The sequence below is a fragment of the Bombus affinis genome, unplaced genomic scaffold, assembly GCF_024516045.1.
Source record: "Bombus affinis isolate iyBomAffi1 unplaced genomic scaffold, iyBomAffi1.2 ctg00000068.1, whole genome shotgun sequence".
NCBI classification, from domain to species: domain Eukaryota; kingdom Metazoa; phylum Arthropoda; class Insecta; order Hymenoptera; family Apidae; genus Bombus; species Bombus affinis.
Window position 1 is genome coordinate 1711655 of NW_026108822.1, and position 26384 is coordinate 1738038.

General features: G+C 33.5%; 2 long non-coding RNA genes across 3 annotated transcripts; both read left to right on the forward strand.

The window, feature by feature from the left end:
* The first annotated feature begins 19112 nt into the window (after positions 1–19112).
* On the forward strand, positions 19113–19955 carry LOC126927001 (uncharacterized). Of its 2 annotated transcripts, none has more exons than XR_007715066.1 (3): positions 19113–19157; positions 19635–19766; positions 19849–19955. It is a non-coding gene; the product is annotated as an uncharacterized LOC126927001 (long non-coding RNA). The 2 variants fall into 2 exon arrangements; XR_007715065.1 differs by lacking the exon at positions 19113–19157 and adding an exon at positions 19219–19335.
* Positions 19956–20028: 73 nt separating this feature from the next.
* LOC126927017 (uncharacterized) lies at positions 20029–22672 on the forward strand. Its single transcript, XR_007715084.1, has 3 exons — positions 20029–20057; positions 20136–20446; positions 22559–22672. It is a non-coding gene; the product is annotated as an uncharacterized LOC126927017 (long non-coding RNA).
* Positions 22673–26384: the final 3712 nt, after the last annotated feature.

Sequence of the window (26384 nt, forward strand, 5' to 3'; positions counted from 1 at the left end):
GCGACAATGTTGTGTACAATTTTCTAATGTTATGTGTCCACGAGAAAATTCCCATTCTATTGGGTTTTCTCAAAAGTTTCTTTCGTTTTATAAGGAAGTGACAGATGCACATCATTTTTTGTTTTACATTATGATTCATTTTGTTCTATTAGTAGAAAACGGATCATACAAAATTCAATAAAATAATATAAAAGAAAAAATGTTGTGCATCTATTATTTTCTTATAAAACAGACAGAGACTTTTGGAACAACCTAATATGTTTCTCATTGACATCCTTGGGAATTAAGTAGAGGATAATGGAAAAATGGAAATCGATAAAAAGTATTTATTATTATATCGAGAGTTTTAATGAGTTTTTTTTTTTTTTTAGAAAAGTTTGTTACTTTATACAATTTATTGGTAGTGTATTGCTATAACAATTTTTCTAAAATTTACAATTTAAATTACATTGGTTCGTTGAACGATCGAGTAATAACTTAGCAGTGTTTTAAATCTCATTCTCGTAGATTTGATTGTATTTGTAATTATTATAATTATGAGCATCGTATTCTTAAGAACATCCCCTTTTTACATTATCAATTGTTCTTTGATTTATCGACATCATTAGAACGAGAACATCATTATTATTTCCTTATTTCTGAGCTTCGTATTATCGATATCGTCGTAATTTTATTGACTTATTAATCAATATTCATCGTAATATTATTATAAAACACATAAGGAATGAAACTCTATGTACACATTTATAAAATGAAAACAGCATTTTCATTGGTAATGCGATAAATCTTATGTATCGTGTTGTTGTGTAATATTACAGTGTATGTTACAATGTACGTATAAACGCGTTAATAGAACCAATTATTCTCATCGGCGACTAAAATGATTCACGATCGTGTGTTACTTCGTCTGCAATGTCAGGACGGATACATGATAATTGTTAATGTAATTTGTAATACTAAAGCTAGAAACAGATCGATCCCTCTTATCGTCAGATCGTTCGCAGCACCGGTACCGATATTGCAAAACGATTTCTCGCAGCAAGTGGTGCAAGCGAAGAGTTTTGTTCGTTCACCGACCACTATACATCCGGAGTCGCATTTGTTAGTACACTTTCTCTCCACCGACCAAGTTTGTGGACTAGACGTTGAATCTTCGGTGCTGGTAGTGTAAGAAAATCGCTTTACCTGAAGAGAAAGAAGCAAACGTGAAAGGAATATTTGCAGATTTTAAACTTTCACGATGTTCGTTATATGACATGTCCTAGCGGATCGCAAGAGACACTCGTACGCTAAAATATAGTATTTCTTTTAATTTTGTCCGAGTACGAGCTCATTTTGGGCGGCATTAAACCACGAACTTGATAGTATCGAGCGAAAAGAGAAAAAAGAAGACTGAAAAGAAAAGATGAGAAAGAATTCTACATGTACGTAGAATGATTCTTGATACTAAAATTAAATTAATATTTGCAACAATTCCTTGTTTCACTCTGTATGACATTTCACATTGGAACTTGTAACGAACACGAGTGAGTGTGAACGTAACATATTTTTAGTCAAGGGAATATCAATTTTCCAGAATATCTCGCATCATTTCCAGAGAATACGGCTCGTTCATGGTTAATTCGGTCGGTTAATATCGATTACGGATTTCGTAAAATTTTTGCCGTGTATGTGCAAACTGTACAATTATATCATATCCAATATCATTGTTGATTACCAATAAATAAGAAGAACAAATAAAAAATTGCATTTGCATATTCCCTCAAATGTGTACACCATGTACATATGTTCCTATAAAGCGGATTCAATTTCAATAAAGTACGTAATTATTATGAAACTGAATTGATCGACTATATTGAACATTTCCAAACACTAAAATCGCGTTATGAACGAAATGAAACTGTGGCTCTATCTTGAACAGCTTTCTCTCGCTCTCTTGTTGACGATAACTAATATCGCTTTTAGCTAGCTGTTTGCTATATTCTGTTTGCTTTAAAAGCACGCGATCAAAGCAAAATATCAAACATCTGCTGAAACACGTGCGTGACCTGTGTATAATCAACAAGCGTTTGAATCGCTGTTATCATTTGTCATTACCATACAGGTCCTTTTATCACCAGTGCACTTGTGCCCGAAAGTGGTGAAGTTTCCGGTCAGATTGGCGCATCTCTCTCCATCTTCCATTGTATCACACTGATGACACCATAAATCGTTTGCTCGTTCCGACGCTGCGTGAGTTCGATGTTCCGTAGTTAACAGTTGGCCTGATAATCGGACACAATCAACCGACAAATACGTATTAATTAATAGAAATCGTGATTTATCCTAGATTTCTAAAGATTATTAAAATCGACGTAGGAATCGGACGTAAGACGTTGGGCAAATCGTTGTCTACTTTTTAATGCTTCGCATCTTTCTCTCTTTTATTTCTTAGAAATTACTTCCTTCTACTTCTTCCTTTCTTTCATTTTTCAAACAAATGTGTCGTGCTTTCATTAACGTCAGATTTTTGTACATTTTTGTAAAAATAAATAGATATTAGTCTTGACATTTACAGACACATCGGCGATATGCGTAAGATGAAATTTCGTCGCGTTCGTTGACAAGATTGCTAGGAAGATTGCGGAAAGGGATATCATCGAGGAAATCGTCTAATAAGGTGAAACATCGGTTTAGGTTTCTTATTTAGAACGGAATTCTTCGGATGTTTAGCTTTTCCGTCGAATAGCGTCTCTAACGATATTTCGCCAAATTTTCCTGCTGTTCTTGCGATACGTCCGACGGTAAGACTTGGCAAGCAAAATGTCGTAAACGTATCCGGAAATTACGAAAAATTTATTTCGATTTATTTCAATTAAACGTATTCCGAGAGCAGCAAACGTATTCCTTATCCATTGGCAGGTAATCAACGAAATCATACACGGGTACTTAAAAATACCTACAGTTATGAAAGATATTTCCAAGTTCGGAAAAACGCTTCCACGCAAGTTTGATCAATCGTACCAATCCTCTAGAGTTTCAGCTTCTTAACAGATTCGATCATCTCCGAAGACTAAACAGACGGTATACGACTACGTTTGCATCTACACGACAATTGGATCTACGCAAGACTGCAGATTCGATATCCACGAAATATTCTATGTATATTTCATGAAGTTAAAAATTATACTGTTTTATTTCACATCTGGTTCCAATAGAATAAGATGGATTAAACGTAATTCAATAAAATAATTTAAAACAAAAAATGTTGTGCGTCTATTATTTCCTTATAAGATAAAAGACACTTTTGGGACGGTCTAATGTTAAAAATTCTCTGTGAAAGTTGATTGTAATATTCTTCTTATCTAAAGAAAAAGAGAAAATAGAAATAGATGTATTCAGTATGAATTATTTATTTTATACATAGGAAACATAGGCAAGACGGTAAATGAAAAAGGTAGCCTCGAAATGAGAATTCATCGCGAAGCTTATCACGGAAGAAAAGTCAATTAAATGCACCGTGTACGATGATCGTTGTTTACACGATTCGTAACACAAATGGCTAACACCTACGAGTGAAGGCTTCAACAGGTGCACTTTCCTCTATATGCAGTTTATATGTAGAGGAAGATCTTCGCTATAAATAGACGAAACATCGTTCCTTCAGACATCTAGTGAAAACTCCCTCAACGAAACACGCTCCTAAAGCGCAACTTGCTCGTAAAACAAATAGGGCCATGTAACTGAAAGGAACCTCGAGAAAGAAAGAGAAAAATGGGAAGAAACAGAAACTTCCATTTTCCATTACAGAAACGCTCTTTGTTGAAAGAAAAATTCCTCAAATTAAAAATTCTCAAAGACGAAATACCGCCATTGTCTATCCTGGCAAATTATCTTCCGTCTTAACCAGTTACCTACTCTTGACGAGTATACTCGTCACGCGTAAAAAGCAGTTTTTGCTGTTTAAACTGCAATTTCAGCGAAAACTAAAATATATTCGTAAATTTGAAGACGTTTCGACCATTTGGAAGCCAGGACCAGGTAAAACGAACAAATGAAGAGATATAAATAATTATTATGAAAAAACTATAATACAGCGTGAACAAAGTAGTTGTTCTGTCCTTTCTAACGCATTTTAGTCGCATTAGTCGCAACGGCTAACTGGTCAATACATTGTCGAGTCGATCAACTTTGGTATTCCGATCGTATCGACGTGAAAATCGGCGTGACGAATAAGGCGCAAGAATCGTTTTCTTCTCTCGCAAATACCGAAGATGGACAACGCGTATCGGCGAATTTTTAATTTCAGAAAAATGTAATTTGATTCGTGGCGAAACGTGTGAGAAACGCGTCGAATTAAAGAGGCGAAGGTTTAAGCAGCCCGACAAAGCGAGTGAAATGCGAGGCTTACCATTGATGCTTACGACCATGGAGATAGACACGACGATCAGGAAGTACGTGACAGGGTACATGTATCGGCCATGTTGATAACGTCTAGCGCGTCACATTCGAAAATAAATTCGGCTGATGTCATTGGCGCATTGATCGCATGCTGGTGTATGGCGGCGAGCGCGTTGCGACGCAAAACGAGCGGATTTGGGTACAATAGGCAGCCATATTGAGAATAGCCGGAGTCTGCGCTGGATGGGTACAGCTGCTCCAGAAACCTTGAAGCCCAAGGAAAATCAATATCCATGGCAGCCGGAAGGTCCTGTTCGTTCAGTGGGAACGTTTGACGTCAAAGTTTCTGCGCATTCGCATCACACCCAGAAAAAAGAAAATTCACTGTCACTGAATCAATGATTTGTCGACACCGCAACTAAAATTCAACTTACAATGCCTCGAAAGCTAAAATAGTCCGACACTCGCCGTAAAAATATCTTTCGTTTCGTACGTTCATTCGAACGAAATAACTCGTCTGCAACTGTGGACCGAACCATTTGAATTTTGCTCGACGAGTTAGAGGAAATCTTCGAAATGTGTTATTTAAATCTTCGTTACAGGTCCAGCTAGAAAAGTTGTAAAAAGCTACCTTTACTTTCTTCTTCGCTATTCCGACTAATTGTACTTCTTTCAACATTTCTTTACACGTCACCTATTGTTAATCTTTCCAATTCTTCTAACTCGTAAAAAAAAAAAAAAAAAAAAAAGAAAAAAGGAAAGAAACAAATTGTTTGACTCAATTTTTGAAAAGTTATTCTGTTTTAAAGAACGCACCAACGCCTCCTATAGCCCGTTACACGAGACTTCGGGATTTTGTTCGTTTTGTAACGAAACACGACTATCCAGATCACATTGGTAGAATTTGAAATCATCCTGAAAGTGCAAATGTAAAAGGCAGAAAATAGTTGTGGCGAATATTTGGGGGGAAAAATAGTACATAGTATAGATAGGTATTTTGAGCGTACAATAAATATCAAAAATTATTCCATTGAATATCAAGACGTATCGGTACAACAGATAATTGACTGTTTAATTAATTTCGTGAAATTAATTTCCTCCACGAGATACACCATAAAGAGCTATCTTCAACATGTTATAGACGCGAAATACTGTCCCATTGAACATTGAGATGCATCGATGTGATGGATAATTGACTGTTTAATCACTTTTGGAATCTCTGCGAAATATACACTCGCACTAAATATCTTGTTACTTAAAATACAATATAATATGTAATATGCGATATGTAATATAATATGTAACATACACACGCGATATATTTATAAAGAAGCACGTATCAGAGTTGGAATAATTTCGTGAGCAACAGTAGACGGTAAATGTAATTTGCAAACGACCTCTTTATCAAATATCGATAAACGCGATCGATATGGAAGGGATCAGTCCTTATGCTGGCCAAATATTCCGTCATCATTCAAACATCCATCGAAACTAATCCCAGTACATACCATTCGAATAATCGAGTAACTTCGTTATCGCGTATGATACAGTGCAATTACTTGATTGCAATGATATCTCAATGATTATTAACAGATACCAAGATGTCTCGACAGTTGCAAAAATCTTTTATAAATAAATTACACGTGGCTCGCGAAGCTGTTTCAACGTTGCTGGAAACTTTTTGCGTATATGATATACGAAGCATTTCGAAATGATCATTGCAGCACTGTAGCGAGACACGCCTAACTTGATCGTATCGGTGAAATTTCAAACGGATTTGGAAGTGTGCATAGAAGTTATATTTACCAGGGACACGTACTTTCCAAAAATCATCAAACTATTCGAACAGTCAATTATTATTTAGTATGTTAATAAGCCACGATGTACAATACCCTTAAAAAGTTAGAAAGAATAAATTTTCGGAAAATGGAACAATTTGACTTTCAAATGGCTTGTACGTGATGTAATCATCTGTTTGATGAACTTTTAATTGCTATCGTAGATAGGATCGTAAAATACTACGAATGTTACAGACATTGTCGTGATTTTCCTATAAAGTAACACACGACGCGTAGTCCGTTTGATGTTCGATTTGCTTGGCTCTTGTAATCCAATTTCAATAAAATTGTACAAAATGCACGTGATACGAAAGAAAATATAAAATATACAAAATACTCTTTACTTCTCTTTTTTTTTTTCAATCATATTCTCAAAAATATGAATTTGCATCAAAATCTACAGTCCAATTAGAATATTAGAAAGAATATTCAGACAGACGATGTATATAAAGGAGATACAAATTACGACGATGAGAGAACTCGCAAGATATTTGTATCTGTGAAATTGCAACTGTTGCGTCGATAAATATCTACGCCGATTAAATGTTTGATACACTTCGGATTCTCATCGGAAAACCAGTAATAACATATTTCTATTTCGTAATATATTTCTGATGTACAGAGGATGCTCTCAAAAAAATATACACCCACTTTAATTAAATGGTATCGTGAAATTGCTGCATCGTATTATTACAATTTTTATACAAATCTTCCTTTCCTTCAATTTTGTGTACATTTCGGATGTATTCCTTTCTTTTAATCCTATTAATGGATCGATAGATTTAATTTTATAAAATTGATTTTTTGAATATTTATACATTCCATATCTTTTTAAGCACCACGTCACACGATTCTTTCGGTAGAAATAACTGCGTAAAATTACATTTTCTCTGTACCTGGGAGCTTTTGCGCGGTGAATTTTGTACGATCGAAGCCCCTTTTTCGAGTGGCGTGGGTGCTTCGGCATGGGAAAGTGCCTCTCCATTATCGTTTTAGCTGGCTGTTTCCATTTGTATAAAATCGTCGTTATTATCGTCTTTATCACAACGAAACCATCCCATTACATCAGTGTATTTAAGGTTTCCCCACAGTTACCCCATCATTCGAGCAATCCACGTGCTTTACATAATTCTCAATATCACGTTTCCATTTTCTAACATCTGTGACTGTAGCTTTTCCAACGTCACGTACTCTTGATGAATTCTATCGCCGATTCTTACACCACCTCCCACCTTTTTAATTAAATTCTATTTTCTTTCTGTACGACTGGAACGTTGTTAGTTTCATACCAAATTCTTATTTATCGGAATTCTATTCTATCGAACAGAGAAAAGAATGTGTAGATTTTTTAAAAAGAAACTTATCCGTCACTGAGAAATGTTAGGTTCGACTGATAAAACGTACAGACACCAGAGTATTCGTGGGAGCAGTCGAACATCAACGATCTCGGCATATTCCACCTCAAACGCGATTCCGTAAAATTCAAACTAATCGTCCAGCGAGCTGTTCCATGTTTTCCAAACTGAACAGATCGTGAGCATCGGCCAGCGATATGGGAAATGAAGATAATTTCCAATTGTTCGTAACATCTGACGATCATTCGACTTAAAACATAGTTCTCGCGGTCGCGGCAAACAAGTTACGCAGGCAATTTGTCAGCTGTCGAACGAGAGAGCTGGCTGGTTGTACTGCGTTGAAGCAGAGCGATGCGAAGAACGGGAGAGACGCGAAAGGGAAGCGTTCACCGAGAATACGTCCGTTTCGTCTTTCTCGTTAGACGGTGGAAATGAATTGGCGATTTCACCATGAATACTACAAAGGAAGTTAACGCTGTAACTGGCGCGAGTTTCGCGTGAAACGTAGCCTTTGACGAGGTGAAAGCCGGTTTGTTTCCGCGTCTCGCCGAACAAATCCGATAACCAAAATTGTCTGACGAAATTGTTTTACACGAGCCGTGTTCTCGGTAACGCTAGCGGCTATTTAATCAAAATTGTCGGCCGCGTTTCTCGTTGGCCGTTCGATCGACCAACGTGTAATTAAAATGATACTCTTAATAGATCCTCATGGACAAAGATAGCGAGGCTGGCAGTTGGCGAAGCGAGCTAAGCAAATAGCGAATTATATCGCGTGTTATAACTGGATCGTGGAAGTTTGCGCATATTTTTACACTGATAAATTAACCCTGCTGCTGATCCTCTTGTCGTAAGACAACATAGGAAAATATATAAGTAAATAGTATCGCGAATAATTACGAATAATTGCATTCATTTTCGTTAAAGGTAAATTATATTGTATTTACGTGCCAAGGATAGAACTGAAATTGCCGCTAATATTGATTTATTCTTGTTAAATTTCAATGTCAGAATAAAAAAGTTTAGTAGTTAGCGGTTGCGACCTCTTTGAAAAGCGTGTACCTAAAAGTGTGTCGCGAACAGTAAGCGATGGCGAGTATACTCGTCGAACACGGAGTACGGGTGGCTGTTATAATATAGAATTAAGTTGTTACGAAACGACTGTTTTATTTTTCAATTTAGTACTGACGGGGCTCGTCGTAACGTAAAATACTGCCATCTCTTCGTGACGAGTATACTCGTGGAAAACAGCCAATTGGTTAAACCAGGACCAGATCACGATACCGTTTAAAGATGAAATTTGTAGAATGGTTAGAGTTAGAGAATATCGGAACTTTGTATTATTATAACGTTTACCATCGCTGCGCTCTCGATATTAACCCTTAACTGCTGCTCTGGGACTCCCAGACGATATAAACATCCGCGTAACTTCGCTCTCGAGCAACGCGTGATGTCAAGTGTCTTGGTAATTTTCAATTAAGTCGCCCCTTATGACTATAACTTATAACTTCTGATCTTTGTTCCGTATAGGAGTAATTGAGAACGTACAACTTTCCTTTCGCTTTGTTTCGTCTTGTCCATTATGGATGAAAATGCGATTATAGTTACGAAACGAATCATTCTTCGTTGATCGCGATACAATGGAAATGTTTACAGCGAACGTTCCCGAGTGCTTCGAATAAAGAAAGAACGATGCAATACGATACTCTTTGACTTATAAATAACTTTCCTTTGAGACCAATCGGTGGATCAATTTTCTGGCTCCGCAGACGCAATGTTACACGTAATCCTAGGAATCGTGAAGTTTTCAGTCTTTTCTAATATTATTTTTCAACTTGAAATTCAATCTATTGGACGTAGGAATATTTTTACTGTAAACTATTAGAAAAATGTCCATCGTATAATCGACGAGCATCGCGAGAGTAATATCCAGGCTTTAAATTCTAAAGGCTCGTTACCGTACAACTGTAGTAGGCAACGTCGTTGCTCTAAACACGTACGTTATTTTGTTCACATTGTATAACCGATAACTATTTTCTTTTTATTATTTCTTTTTATTCGAATGTCCTTCAGTTTTCGCTTTACCACCGTACATCATCCCTACGTCATGCACCGATACTATTTTTCTTTTACACTGTGACACTTACTTCTCTGCTTGACCATGAGATCCTGATCATCATGCAAATGGTCTAAGACTGTTGTCGTAATACTCTACGGAATAACTAAAATTGTTGTATCGTTCTAACACGTTATAGATTTTATTAAAGAGGAATGTTTACCCGATAGAAGACTCAGATTCACGAAATAAGACACGGGTTTTCCCTGACGCCACTTTACGATATAAATAATTAAACTTTTTCTCCCTCGTATATGGAAAGCTTAAAATACTTTTCCTGTATTATCTACATGATTATGCCAAATCTCCTGTCAATTTCGTTACTAAAATAAATGTTACAGTTATCAGCAATAATCGCTTGCACTCGACTATACGTTTCTTTAATTAAAAATTTATCAAAGCGAAGTCTTCGATTCTTTAAATTCTGCAAAATTTGATGAAACGCGCAATGACTCGAAACTTCCGACGAGTAATGTACGCGAAAGACTCTGTATACTCGTTAGGTCGTTCCTCAAACGAGAAACAGATCAAACTGTTCGCGTTCGAGTCAAACGTAAAGGGAAAAGATTAAATTTCCTAACTTTCCGTCGATAGGATCTTCATCGATGTTTATGACAGGTGACTTCTCTTAATTAGCGAAGCTTCAAGCTTTCGATATTTCCAAGTTTCAATAATTCTCATTCTCCGTTCGCCTTTCAATGACCGTTATTAGCGTGAGCGTGTGTCAATAATCAAAGCGAACGATGCTCTTTTGAACCTTCCTTTCCTCTTCCATTCGTCTTCCTTTTCAGAACGGAATAATGGCTAGATCTACTTTACTCGTTGCGCTGATTTAACGAGTGCGTGTTTATTCTCTCTTTATTCTTCGTCTGCTTCTGCCCTCGCATCTGTTGAACATCGATTCGATTGCTGAACTCGACTGTGTGATTCTCCTATCAGGAACGACATTTGCGTCGGAATATACATGTTACGGTCGTTCTTTAAAATTTTTCTAAATTAAAAGTTCCTTAAAACTCTCCTAGCTGCAAAGTTCTTCTCCTGAAAGAGTCGCGGTAAACGTGGATATCTGACATTACGCGTTCGTTAACGAGCTTCTCTTATGTCAAATATTACAAAGCAACGATTTACCCAAAATATAGAAATATCTTCCGAAATAGCGGACTCATCGTTAGATTATTAGATCGCGGATGTTCGTGCATTTGTGGGAATTTTAAAAATGCAAAAGTCCATGAAACGTTTAGGAAACGTAGAGGATGAAATAAATCTTATCTATATATATCTTGAATATGTTTGTGTATGAATATCTTATGATTTGTGTGTATGAATATCTATATCTTTGTGTATGAATATGAATATCTTTGTGTATTTGCTACGATATAATTATTAAAAAGAAGAAGAAACTTTCAATCATGAGAAAGATGGAATATAATGAAATATATTCAGACATTGAATAAAAATTTTTATTTTCATTTCGGAAGATGGAACGAACACGAAATATGCAGCAAATTTTGCGAATATTTCAAAATGAAGGAACTGCGCAAATATAAATATTTGCAAGTTAATTGCTCTTAATATGGAACACCTGACTTTAAAAGCTTCCCAAAAACAGAAACATGCTTTTCTTTTCAATTGAATTCGAGAAAGTAATAAGTCCTTTCTGTGTCGCTTTATAAATTCTTTTAACATCGATATTACGTTTTTTCCTAATATTAAATTCTAACAATTTCTTACAATTTTTCAGCTGAAAGTTGTATTAAAATAATTTTGGCAACTGCTGAAAATTGTTGAAATTGTTGCACCTAGAGCGTAATTTCTGGGAAAAAAGGGTCGATGAGAACTCAAATCCTTCCGGGACTGTTTTACTCGCTCTATTAAACAAACATGTTTAATGATAAATCATGCAAAAAGTAATATTTTTTACGTTCATTATTTAACACGACTCTCAGAAAAATTTTATAGGCTGTCAAACGTAACAATCAACTGCATTCGATCAACGCATGCTTTCATTTTTAAGGAAACGTTTCATTTATTATTTGCGTTATTACTTTAATAAACGTTTGCTATACCGTTAACGTTCATATCTATAAACCAACGTTTACTTACAGCTTTACCCTTACATAACGTCAATCTTCGAAAGAATTACGGATTTTTATTATACAATATATTAATCTTAGTTATTATAACGTTAAGTTATTAGCAAAATTACAAGATTGAAGTTACCAGAAGAAAAAAAGCGAGGTGTTCGTTTCCTCTTTTACAAATATAGAAGAGGAAGGTTGCTTAAGAATGATTAAAACGTAAAATGAAATTCTAATTAAATAAACGCCGTATTACCATTTTTCTACTATAGTTTCGAGTAAATTCCGCGCACTAATCGTATTTCTCTACGGCACAATAATAACATTCTGTTAATCAGTCTTTGAAATGTCACCGCAAATGTTCCATGTGCAACGTGACGTGTATTCCGCGATAATTTTCTTAAACTATATGAAGTTAACGTTTATAACATTCTATAAAGTAATAAGCAAACAAAATGAATAGCCTTCATCACGCTGTATATCCTGTTTGCATATTTAATATTAATATCAAAGCTTCCATGCAAAAAGATGTTGTATTTTGCAAGCGTATTTTATTACCGAGTGCATAATAATTCATTAACAATCCCCACGATTTATCGTCACAGTACGAAAGTACGTTCAATAATTTACATTCTGTTTTTAAACAGCCTGTTGTAGCTATACTTTGTTTTCACGTATTTCAAGTAAACATATCATCGATAAATACACCAGTACAAACGCTATTATATCGATGCAAACGTTAAAACATTTTCATCATGGTGAAATGTATTTGGTACATCAATTTTAGCGAATTCAATTAATGTATGACGAATGTTAAGCATTTACTTTGATTCGTTGAGTTTTAAGAATGAAATTAATTAAAATTTCCTTCAATCAAGGTAGATGTAATTTTAACAGAAAATTCCATTAAATTTCTATAAGTATTTCTAATGGTTACTCTTATGCCTATAGATAAAAATTAAAAAGCAAACTATCCTATAAAAATTAACAGATAAGATTATTTTTTCCTGTTAATTTCTATGCCATAATTGCCTCTTCGATTCCCCATTTCTCTACGATTTATTCGTCTCGTACACAATTTTAACGTAATATTTGTAACAACAGACAGAGATACTTAGTTAGATTTAACACGATTCTTTTTTTCGCTTTTGTTAAAAAATTATTCGCAGACCGCAGCTCCTCCTTCGATAAATTTTAATTCTCATTACGTGTACGTACATAAAACGTAGCGAGTACGAAACAATCACAGAATAACGTGATCTTCGATGAGATGCGATGTTTTAATAAGTTCTGATAATAGATGCATCATTAAATATGTAATTGGAAATGGTTGTTAATCGCGAGCATTAAATAATAATGTAATTTGAAAATAAATTAAATTCGATATATTTATACCGAATATATTAAAGACGTTTTAACATCGACATATTCAACATTTACTACTATTTTCCAGGCACAATATCTTCTTGTCGTTACGTATTTGAAACCTCCATAATATCTGAACTTATTTTAGCGGACACAGCAGTATGTAATAGTTACATTAATGAATAAAAAAAAAAAAAAAAAAAAACAACAACAAATCGCGAGTATCTTCGTTAACTTACAAGATACGTATTATTAAATATCCAAAGAACAATTCTAAACAATTTTGCAGAAATAACATTCCAAACAAATATAATACTTATTAACTGATATATTAAATTCGTCGGATGCAATTTTTTAATCGCACATGAAACAAACGTATATTTCTCATTTCGTTGAATTGTTTTCTACATTTAAATTATTCCTGGATAGATGAGAATTATACGAAACTCACGAAATAAGGAAATAAGCAAAATAAAAAGAAAAAAAGAAGAAAAAAGAGAAGAAACTGGTAGATTTCACTTATCGTTAAACTTATATTCTTAAACCAAGTTAAACTTAGTTCGCCATCTTCGTGATATTACGCAATTCAACAAACTGTCAGATGCAAATACAACGTTAACATAGAATTGTAACGATAAAAGTTATATTCGAAGTTATGGTAATCTCTTCTGCTATGACTCATCATTGTGCAACTGTAACTTATACCATTAACAAATCTGTATTTTCAGCCACGTTTCTAACTATAATCGTACATTCCATGTACATAAGTAATGTCCACATTGAGGAACGTATAACGCTTAGTTAATAAATTCGAAACCACATCGTTCGCGTGTAGTCCACGCGAACTATATTTGAATTGTGTTAAAATGGCAATTTGTAAATTTTATACGTCATATCGAAGGGATTAAGGATATTGAAGGAGAATACATAAATATTCGAGTCGCGTACATAAGTCTTAATATTATAATAATAAATAATAAGTCATAAATAAGTCATAAATAAATCATAAATTTTCATAATCTTAGTACGTTATTGATCTACGATATAGTAAAAGTTCTATACAATAAGTAATAAGCTTTATACAATAGCTCGTGGTTGATAACTCCGCGTTAAATACAATTTATGGCAACAAAATTTTATCCTATTCTAACAGTTCGTGGAAATAAAAATCGACGGACTTATGTAACTTCCAGTTGGCGAACAAATTAACGCAAGTTTCCAACGAATGAAACGCGAATAATGGGCCAAGGAATTTCCGACGATATGAAGAATTAGGTAACGTTGTCGGAGAAGAGTGCGCGAATGTAATACAATACCTTGGAAAAGTAAAACGTTTCTTTTAATAATGTAAATGGGCTGAAAAATATTGCGGCAGAAGCGAGCAATTACTGATTCTACGTGAAAAACCGAGTGGAAAATGTGAAATAAAATTTGTAAAAATTTCAGTACACCGGTTAAATCCTCAATTTCGATCCTCGGATGAAAAAAAAATTAATTGTAATAAATCATACCAGGTGTTTTTCCTATCTTTCTTATTTTTCACGTAGAATCACACTCTGTGTTTCTATTCGATCTATTGGCCAAAATCTATAAAATACACGTGGCGATCAACGTATCGATGCATTCTGTCAATTAAAAAAAGAAGATATAGCTTAACGTAGAATAATCTTTTTTATTGCGATAGTGATGGAAATTTCATTATCGAGATTAATCGTGAGCTTGTTGAAAGTCTGATCGGCGCTATAACGAAAGAGTAGTTAGGCGAGCGGAATCACGGCGTGGAATGGAAAAGCGTGAGAAAGTAGTCTCATAATGTAATTAATGAACGAGGAATCGAAATTCTGTCGTATTTTACAGCGAGGATAAGAACTACTCAAGCGACAATCGAATGTCACTTAAGCGCTCTGGAGATGGAATCAATTAGTACTTGAGTGGCGTTAATTCTTGCGCGAAGATCAATTCTCGCAAACTATTCGAAAAATAAGGATTAAAAGGTTTTTACATAGGGAAGCGTAGGATTGAAGCTTAGGATTTAATTTTGACGCGAATAAATGAAAGTTTAAGAATCGAGATTTAATTGAAATAAAAGTAGGATCGTTAAATTAAAAAACGTGAATAATTCTCAATTTTTGTCGCATATGAAGTATAGACACAAGTCTTTCAAATAATAAAATATTTAACCAACGTTAAATATTGAACTATAACGTGAAAGTAATATAAATGTAAATGAATATCGAACATTCTGAATTATAACACCAATTAATCGCATGCTAATTAATATTTATGAATCATAAGCGAAACACGATGGAAAATCGAAATTCGATATATATATTTCGAACCGTAAAAATAAGATCAGTAGAATGAACATGAGTTGGTGTACACTAGTTTTTTATTAAATGAAAAATAATAGATACGAATAGTAATAATAATAGGATATTTCTTAATTAACTTTTTCATTAATAGATATTATGTTTACATATATACAAATAAATATAATTTTCTACAAATAATATATATGTTATCAATTTAGGATATGAGTATAAAATTTCTCACCATGTCACAAATTTTCCCGAACGTTATTTTTCGCATTTGAACTTGCAGTTGGATACTACGACTATATTTCTTATATCTGTTTACAAGTTTAATAAAACTATTTTACGCTATGGCTTCGCTTGTTACTTACGGCTTCTTCAAACCAAGCGATTAAGAGATGGAATAAAGCTGAAATTACGTGATATAATATGCGCGTATACTTCGTGTGCCTGACATTGCGAGCATCACACTACTTACAAAGGAGATTTTACCTTGTATAAATCATACTTTTATTTTGGCAGCATAATAAATTTTATCCGATTACTTGAAAGCTGTTTGTATTCCGAGTTATTAAGCATCGTTATAACAACGAATGGTGTTGATAATTCTCTAATTTATTTAAATTTCCAAATTAACATAAAGTGTTACGTAATCATTTTATAAATGTCTTAAAACGTTATGAAAATTATTTTATATCAAATCTTCCCTTAGAGAACGTGGGCAGATGAATATTAAACTTTGATGGAACGCATCTAACGATTAAATATTACATATCTATGAAATTCATCTAAATGATTAAATATCAGATATCTACGGTATTCATCAAACGATTGAATATGAAATAATATAAAATAAATATAAAATAACAGTTAGCAACATTTCGATATTATGGATTAATTGAATTAACTTTTAAATCGAAACACAAACGTGTTAACTACAACCTGCGGATTAAAGCGATTACAACTTTTTCCTTTTTTTTTACTTTTTTTTTTTTTGATAGGAAAACTTCAACCAATACTTTTGTGTAAGCCTGTGAGGTAAGCCTCGACTTCTAAACTAACTTCGTAAGCTATAGAACTAAAAGAGCATAATCGTAATGTGATACGAATAGTCGGAAGAAATTTAACATTTATTTAAAAATTATATATGTGTATTTAAAAACCACAATATTACAAAGTCTTTAACTATATTTTTATGAATCTGTATAATTTGTTAGAATTTTAAAAGGATACATATATATATGCAAGCTCCCTAGATTTCATGTAGGATAGGGATTCTTTTTGTTTCGCGGGTAGCACGACAGGCTGTGTTTCACGGACAGACCGATCTTCCCTTGTTTTACGGACGACCATTTTAAGAAGCACGTTTTTCCCGAACGGACGGACAGAGAGTTACATCAGAGACAAACAAGGTTACGGAATAGTTATTTAAGATTTTAAAGACTAAAGAAGAAAGATCGGTAGCTCAGGACGTTGAAAATCGATTCTCAATTTTCAGGTAAACATTGTACTAAAGACTTGTTATTTCCCGTTTATATAATTATTGTTATTTATTGTTATAAACGCATATTAATTGTCGTTTATTTTTGTATTTTATTATTTGCTTCATAATAAAAACTCGATTTTCATACTACAGAATCGATCCCTGAATTATCACCAAATTACGATCTTACAAATCGATTTTCACTACGCCATGCCGTTAGAAGTGAAGCTACGTATCGCCATGAACGAGAACGCAAGGGGGAGAAAATAGAATGCATAAGAATCCATAAGAAAACCAGAAGATGAAGTATGTGATGTTTTTCCTCCAGAATATCAAGCAAGAGATCATCGTCCGCGATTATTCAGTTTATCGATAGTGAAGAAAGCCGCAAACAGCTTAACCAAGGTAAGCCATTACAGAAACATTGCATTCACGATGGATGACGCAACGGCAGCGTCATACATCGGTACAAGTTTAAACTTCGTGTTTCGAGATATTTACTTAGAAGAATCGGAGATAATCCCCACAAGGAAAATAAAGACCGAAATCGAAAAGCCCAATCTTCAAACAGAAACATTATTAAAGATCTTCCAGAAACAAAACATGCATGAGAGAGAAGGCACAGACTTTGTCATAAAACAATTTGATGGAAGGCAAAAAGCCACAGATTGGAGTATGAAATATTCATATTTCACATACGCATCCCTTCCATACTCTAATATGAGTATGAAACCGAATACGAAAAATACGAAATCCAAACTGATGAAAAAAGGATCAAGAATTTGAAGAAATATTTGGGAAAAACAGCATCAGAATGGTACCAAGCAAATCTGCTGAAGGATGAAGAATACAACTGGGAAAATTGGAAGGTGGCAGTTCAAAAAGCTTCTGGCAATAAAGGTTGGTCTGCAGTACGATACACTTATAACTTTAAATACATTTCAGGTTCATTCACTGAATATGCCATAAAAAAGGAATGATTAATATTGGAAGTAAGGAGGAAGACTTCTGAAGAGACAGGGATAAATCTAATTGTTATTGGATTACCCATACACATTCAAGATAAAATGGATAAAGAAACAGTACAATCAACAAATGAGTTAATCGGATTCTTGGGGCAATATCAGACGAAGGGAAAAAAAACACAAGGGAGTAACGCAAGATTGGACAGAAAGCCAGAGCCACAGCCCAAGAAACAACCTTGTGTGATTTATGAAGCACTGAATTTCTCAGGTCGATTTCACCCAATAACAACTCACCAAAGAAATACATGCACATACTCATCGATCATTTTTCAAGGGCTGTTTTTATGTCCACATCGAAAACACAACACACAGAAGATATCATAAAACTTATAGACTCGACAGGAGAAACTGATTCCATAAAAATTATCCTTGCAGACCGATACCCAGTAATGACATCCAAAGAAATTCAAGAGTATAGGAGGAAAAGGAACATTAAATTAATTTTCACCTCGACAGACTGCCCATCCTCCAATGGACTGAACAAAAGGGTAAATCAAACATTAGTAAACAGGATCAGATGTAATTCAGACAAAAATAAGAGAAACTGGACAGAAATCACAGAAGAAAGCGTAGAAGAAAACAATAACACCAGACACAGTGTAACGGGGTTTGCCCCAAATCATTTACTGAATGGAAAAATGATTGAAATCGTCCCTAAGGAAATAATGGAGAATAAGATAAACCTAAAAAGAGACAGAGAAGAAGCATTCAAAAACTCAACAAGAAATTTCGAAATCAACAAACAAAAATACGATAAAAAAAGAAGAGAACACGAATTTAAAATCGGTGATATGGTCTTCACCCATAACGGAAAAAAAATGAATAGAAATAAGCTGGAAGAAATGAGGAAAGGACCTTTCATAATTCTAAGAAGGATTTCAAACTCCATATATGAAGTGGATAACGGTAATCGGGGATCTGAAGGGAATCTGTTTCACTCCCCATTCGAGGGGCGGTGTAAACTCCCTAGAGTTCCTGTAGGATAGGGATTCTTTTTGTTTTACGGGTTGCACGACAGGCTGTGTTTCACGGACAGACCTTCTTTTATTTTATGGACGACCATTTTAAGAAGCAAATTTTTCGCGAACGGACGGACAGAGAGTTACATTAGAGACAGACAAGGTTACAGAATAGTTATTTAAAATTTTAAAGACTGAAGAAGGAAGATCGGTAGCTCAGGACGTTGAAAATCGATTCTCGATTTTCAGGTAAACATTGTACTAAAGACTTTTTATTTCCCGTTTATATAATTATTATTTATTGTTATAGACGCATATTAATTGTTGTTTATTTTTGTATTTTATTATTTACTCCATAATAAAAACTCGATTTTCAGACTACAGAATAGATCCCTGAATTATCCCCGGATTACTATCTTACATATATGTACATATTTGTATATATATATATAGAGAGAGAGAGAGAGAGAGAATGTTACAAGGAAGTAATCTAAAACTCCGTAAATTTGTAGTACATGTTTAATGAGAGAAGTATAAAATATCTGATAAGCGTAGATCCAATAATTAATCCTATTTACTTGATATACCGTACTTTTTATTTAACATTTAAATCGAACGTTTAAATCGAACCCTCGATAGAATAGATAGAATAAACGTGTCCAATAAAATAATCTCGTCCATCATCTGATTTGAATCCAACGAATTTTTTTTTATGAATACACATAGAGAGAAATCTACCTATTGTGGACACACGTACAAATCAATAAATAATGCATGTCGTGGAATATCGGCTACAGAAGGAATAAATAGAGAATTATGTATTATCCACAGATGGCAGTTATACAGTGACTACGAAAGGTATTTAAATAATATGAATATAAATACATGATACACGTATTAAACTTGGTATTATTTAATGGTACTTTCATACGATTATAAGGATTTGATTTGAAATATAAAAGCTGATAGGAAAACGGTTCATTGGAAAATATGGACACGCGCAAATATTTTCTCGTGCCCGCAGTATATTAAAACAGAAAGTCAAATATTTGTTATGAATGGCGAAGGATATTTTTCTCTTCTTCTTGACCCAGCAATTGGATTTCATCAATATTATATAACGTTGATTAAAATTTACTTTTCTCTCGAGTGAGTACTATAAGATCACAAAATGACATAGATCTTTTCTTTGCAACTTGCTGAATATAAAACTGCGTCCTTTTACAGGCAACCATGTATATTCCAAGCGTGATGAAGGGATTAGATCATCGTATCGTAAATTATGCTTACTTCCAACCCCAAAGGCAGACTTTCTATGTGCTTGTCTCTTTGCTTCGAGGGCCAGCGAACTCTTCACTCTATATGACAGAAACAGCCTAGAATCCAGGGGGAAATTTGAAAGTCAATCAAGGAAGGAACTGCAAGATGGACAGAGCAAGGTCTCGTAGAAATGTATGTGAGATTCGTTTCTCGCAAATTACGAGATACGGAAACGTTTAAAGTCATCTACAGGCGGAAATCTGTTCAAGACAGTCGCGGTAATATTTCGACGTTATATTTCATACGTTAAGCCAGCTATTATTTAAATATGTTCTTTGAAATTAAGTAAAATCAAAGTAGCTGAAAAAGTACAGCTGATAAAATTACGTTCAAAACGTGAATGAACAATAATTTTTACTTTCGTTACGCTGTTGTTATCGATTATCCATTATTTCTTATGGCAAGAAATGGGAACGTGCTTAATTTACGATAAAAACGAGAAACAATACGTAAAATATTTTTCACGATAAATTATTTTCATATTGTTTGAAATAATTGTACGCTTCCGCGATATAAGTGGCGGATGTAATTGAACAAGAATCATTTTTGATAAATGTAACAGATATATACCGTATATATATGCAAAATATATTGTAACGTGTTAATTCATAAAGTTACGTAAAATTATTGGAAATCTATGTACGTAGGTATGTTTAAATATTTCATTCATGTTTTTATTCCATTGAATTGCAAGTTATATAAAATCATTTCATTAATAGTATAGTTCAATGATATAAGAATTGCGAATTAAGAATATTGTTTATTAGTGATATAAATAATTAAATTAGTAATAATGTATACTTAACACGTTCTTGTATTTTGTTATTAAGGTAGAGTTAAATGGTTAAAGAATTAAAATTATTTTGCTCTTCTTTCAAAATTATTTCAATCTCAATCTCATGTTTTAGAAGGGAAAACTATAATTTTTGTTCTTAAAACATATCATCCCCTAATAGTCTGCGTTCGAATCATGATTATTCTAAAAACCACTATGATTGTGTTATTGAAACAACGTCATCAACTAGTTTCTTAAACTATGTAGATGCTATTGAAACAAACTACGTACATGCATAGTAAGTTTATATGAATATTAAACATAAGAAACTTCGTTTGACTTGATTTGGCTGAAATCAGCTTGTCGAAGTGCATCATAGAAATAAGTCACGTCGATCAAAGTTGTAGCGCAATATCTATTAGACTGTCATTAAAGTCATCGTTGATACATTAATAGATGGTATCAGACAGTTAAACGACATGTCATAATATTCTTTCATCTAAACCATAGTAGCAACAGACTGTTTCCTACAGACTAGAGGTATTTCATGGGACGATCATATAAATTCTTAAATACAATAATGTATAATACACATACGTACATACATGAACCAAGTCTGTAAGCATAATCTATAGACTATAATAAATACGTGAAACATTTTGAATTCTGTATTAGATTTGAAGAAATCTCGAATAAATCAAAAGATATTAAATACTACAAAACTGTGAGCATTATTAAGGATTAGGATGTGATTTTTTGAAAGATATAAATATAATTTATGAATAGTTTCAAAGATGAAGGTGAAAGAAATCTGTAACAAGAATTAGTCCCTTAAGGAAACGTTAATTACTTTGTTACTGTAGAAACACTTGTGGATTCTTCGTTATAAAACTAACAATTATCTTTTATCTAAAGGATATGTTATAATACAAAGATCCTTAAAATTATTCGATGGAATATCCTATTGATATTAATGCTGATTACCTACTTTTTAACCTATCATTTACAAAGAACAGTTTATTTATCGAAGCTATAAACTTTTTTGCCCGCTTCAGAGCTTTCATCGACGATTTATGACGTACATGGTGCAATAATGCCTAATGCGATTCTCTTTAATATCCCATATTGCATACATTCTCGTACCGATTACACAAATTGTTTGAATTCAAGAAACATGAGATCACTATACCGGTATAAATTTGTTATTTACTTGATCTGAAATATCCTTTCAAGTTTGAAGTGAAATTGAAATTCTTTCAAATAATCTTTGACTTAATATATTCCCTATTGATATTGATTCGATATTGATTCCCTAAATTTAACTGATTTTACATGTATATCTATTTTACGATTTAAGCATTACATGTTAGTTTAAGTATCATTTACATACCAGCTACTTGAAATCCATTTAATTTCATGTAACAACTAATTACAGAACAAGGTTTAACTTTTACGCTAACTAAGCTCAAAATGTCCATGAAGCATGATTTGTTTCTGGAAAGTCATTTAACTATTTTAACTAACGAAATGTATAACGAAAACTATCGATTTTCAGAACTTTATAATATAATGGAATCGTTTTACATATTTGCGGACAAACAACACAACACAGTTTTCGTCTATGAATACGAAATAAAAAATTTAAATAAAAATTATATTAATCCTTTCGGTACGAGTTGTTTTTTAACATCGATAGTACGTATAAAGCAGTAAAGCATGTGCGTGACCTGAATACATTTCCGGTCTTTTTATAACGATTGTGAACAAATAATGTAAAACTATAACTTCAAAACTATAACGTATGTTTCCAGATAAAGAAAATAATCACAGACTTCGCTGGATGCATAAGCATTCATAGACAACATCAATGGAATTTTTTCTGATGAATATGTACTTATCCTGTAGGAAAGTATGAGATGACTCGTTTGTTTGTAAGAAATGTTCAAGAGCAGTTATGAAATCATTTACGGATTTCACTACGTTTTACATATTCGAAACTTTCCATCTTTGCATTTCTTTTCTGTCTCCCCTTTCTCGTGAATACTTAAATACATGATTTTTTCAAATGCAATAAAAAAAAAAAAAATAAAAAAAAAATGCTAATTCGTATATTACAAAACTTCACAAAAATAATCGTAAGAATCTGTTCTATTTTTTCTCGTATATTTCCTTGTTTGGAAAAAGGAATAATTTATGACTTGTAATTTGTAAAATTACGCTAAAAATATCAGTTTACTTGTACAAGATGGCCACCATACACATATTTGTCACATTAGAAAATATAGACCTAACCAAAGAGGAATATTACACATTACAAGTTAACGTACATATATATGTAGTATCTATTTACAAGTATCGCAGATTACCTCTTGAAAAGTAAGAAAACATAAAGACTAAAGTAAAGTTGTAAATCTAAACTACAGTTCAAGTTATACAAGGCATGCAAAGCTTCTCTTGAAACGTTAGGTGCGTACTTCGATATACAATATAAAGAAACATAGCCCGCGAGAAAAGCTATATAGTACATACCATACAGATCCCTCGCCATAACTTTGTCAATATGCGCAACGAAATCGGTAATTTTCGCGCCACCACTCAAACACCGTTTCTCTCGCTTTGGATAATTGAATCAAATTCAGATCGTCCATGTTTACCCCCTCACATAACTGACATCGGCCGTCCGTGGATCCAACGGAAGGATTTTGAACGTTGGAGAATGCGTAACGGTGATTGGCTATTGAGCTCGGGGGTCGATCGTATAAAGGGACGCCGGGTCGCAACGAGCCTCACAGTACCGCTTCGACTGTGAACGCGATAGGAATTGGATCGTCTATTTTACAAAGGTCCTTTATCTTTTGCAACAATTACATTCGAATGTCTTTTCAAGCGCTAACGACATAATCGACGTTTGGTAAGCGATTAGTAACTGCGAATTCGTAAAATTCGTGGATAATTCTCGAGCTGTTTCGTGCGTACGCGATATTAAGTGGCACGCAAACAGGTGCACCTAGTCGCGTAGCGCAAGAAATGTATCACGGAGGTCGTTGCAGGTAATATCCATCGACAGACGGGACAATTCGGGTGCACGATCTACGCCTATGATTGTGCAGTAGGGCATACTCTTCTCGACCACTTGTCTGGCGCCAACCACCACTATTGTCTCGCGAAGGCCAAGCTGTAAATCTTCGTTGCTTATACCGTTTTCTTGGTGAGTGTTAATTTTTTACTTATTCGATGGTATAATAATACCGTTATTACGAGGTAAAAGTTTTTGGATGTGTGATTTCTTGATTGAAGAGACGCTATCATTATTAAAAGTTTGAATATCCCGCCACTAGCGAGGGAAACATAATACAGAATGATTCTTTCATTTGCTTACATTCGATTTGTTAATTTTACTCTTATTCTCCTTTTTAATTCGTAATTTAATTGTGAGGACATATGCTATGGAGCAATTTTTGTTACTTTTAGCATCGTTGCTTTATTTGTTAAGACTGTTGAGCAATACGATCGTTTACTTTATTTACTGCCTTGTTTGCTATTATTTTACTTTTAAAGACAGGTATTTTGGAAATATAAACTTCTACATATTGGTATAATATTGATATACTTGAGATAAGCTCGTTTATGCTGTTGCTGTTTAGGATCGTTTATTCATTAAGGTCATTGTAATCATATGACAACGAGAACTAGTGTAAAATATATAAAATGTATAGTTCTATTTTAATAATCAATTTTTAGTGTCTTTAGCGAAACGAATTGATTCGTATTAAAAATGTCGTTTAGTGAATAGGAAAATAGGACACTGAAGGTTTAACTAATTTAAAAGGATTTAGTTATTGAAGATAGTACTTGCTGAGCAAATGGATCGCTAAGTTGTCATAATGCTACAAATGATACACGCTTGTTAAATGAAAATCCATCGACTTTTCATTTTTCCATTTGTTTAAGAAATATGTTATCCTATTAGTTTATTCCATTAATTTTTATAATGATATATGCAAACAAAAGTGTATAAATAATAATATGCAAATAATTTTTTAACTTAAATGTCACTTATTTAATGTTTTATAGAATGATATAAGTATACTACTGATAAAATTAATTAATCGAGAACGGAATTAATGCTGTTTATTGTAATCAGAAAGAAAATGGATTAAGGAGCGAGAAGATTTCGAACGTAGCGAAATTATTTGTTGATTGAATATCTTCTCCTACCTGACAAGCAATGCGGGTTATTACAAGTAGTTTTTACTTAATTTCCAATTAGTTATCGTATCTATAAGGTGTTGTCAAAGTTTTGGTACATAAATTTAGCTTGCATCGTATTGTACCGATTTATTTATATATCCTTTTTTATATGATTTATGTTATTGAGCTAGGATTATATTAAATTATTAATAAAATGAAAGAAAAATGGAAATTAAAATTAAATAAAATAGAATTGCATTAAATAAGAAATAGAAATAAAGTCGAACTAAAGCAAATTCAATTAAATTATTTCTTTTTACTTGCCTATGGGATTCTGGGATTATTAAAGTTCCTATTACGTACTCGTATTCCCGCTAATTCTTAAAATGAATTGACTATGAAATGAATGAGACTATTTCTCCGATTATATTAAATAGGCAATATCAATTACGTGTAATTGAATACATTATTCGAACGTTTTCTACAGAACTCTTGTTATTAATACATTATGGAAAATTTGAAACCAATTCGATATATATATAGAGGTTGCAAGGCATTTATTGCAAACATATGCTTAACGAAAAATTAGTATACAATATTAGTAGTAGTCTCAAACATACAAATAATCGCAGTAAATGTTCTGCGACTCTTACATACATTGTCATACTCGTTTGAAATTGTAATAATACGTTAATCTTGTCACAGTATCGATAGGATATCAAGATATTCTTAATAATATGTCCACAAGGAGTTTGCAGGGATATTCAAATATTTTCGCGAACCACTGTAATTCAGCACAAGAGCAGAAAATTCCAGATTTTTTAGTTCTCGATCAGAGTGAATGTTTATACAAGTAACATTCGCTATCTGTGTCCATATTTACCGAACATTTCTATTAAACCTGCGCCAAGCTCGTAGAATGCCTCAGGTCGTATATGAGATGTCAGTTTTATCAAACGAAACGGGACCAGCTAATGTTTAATCTCGTAAACTGAAGTTGCCAGCAGAAAAGTACGGCTCTATATAGTAATTGGTGAAGACCGTGAAACGCGAAAGATGAGAAAGAAACAAAAGGCGGGGGATACGACGAATCATGGCAATCCATTTTATTTTCCAGCCATCGATTAACGGCCAACGTTTAATTTCATTTCTTTCGCAAAACTCAATTAGAATCGTCGCGACAATCGCTA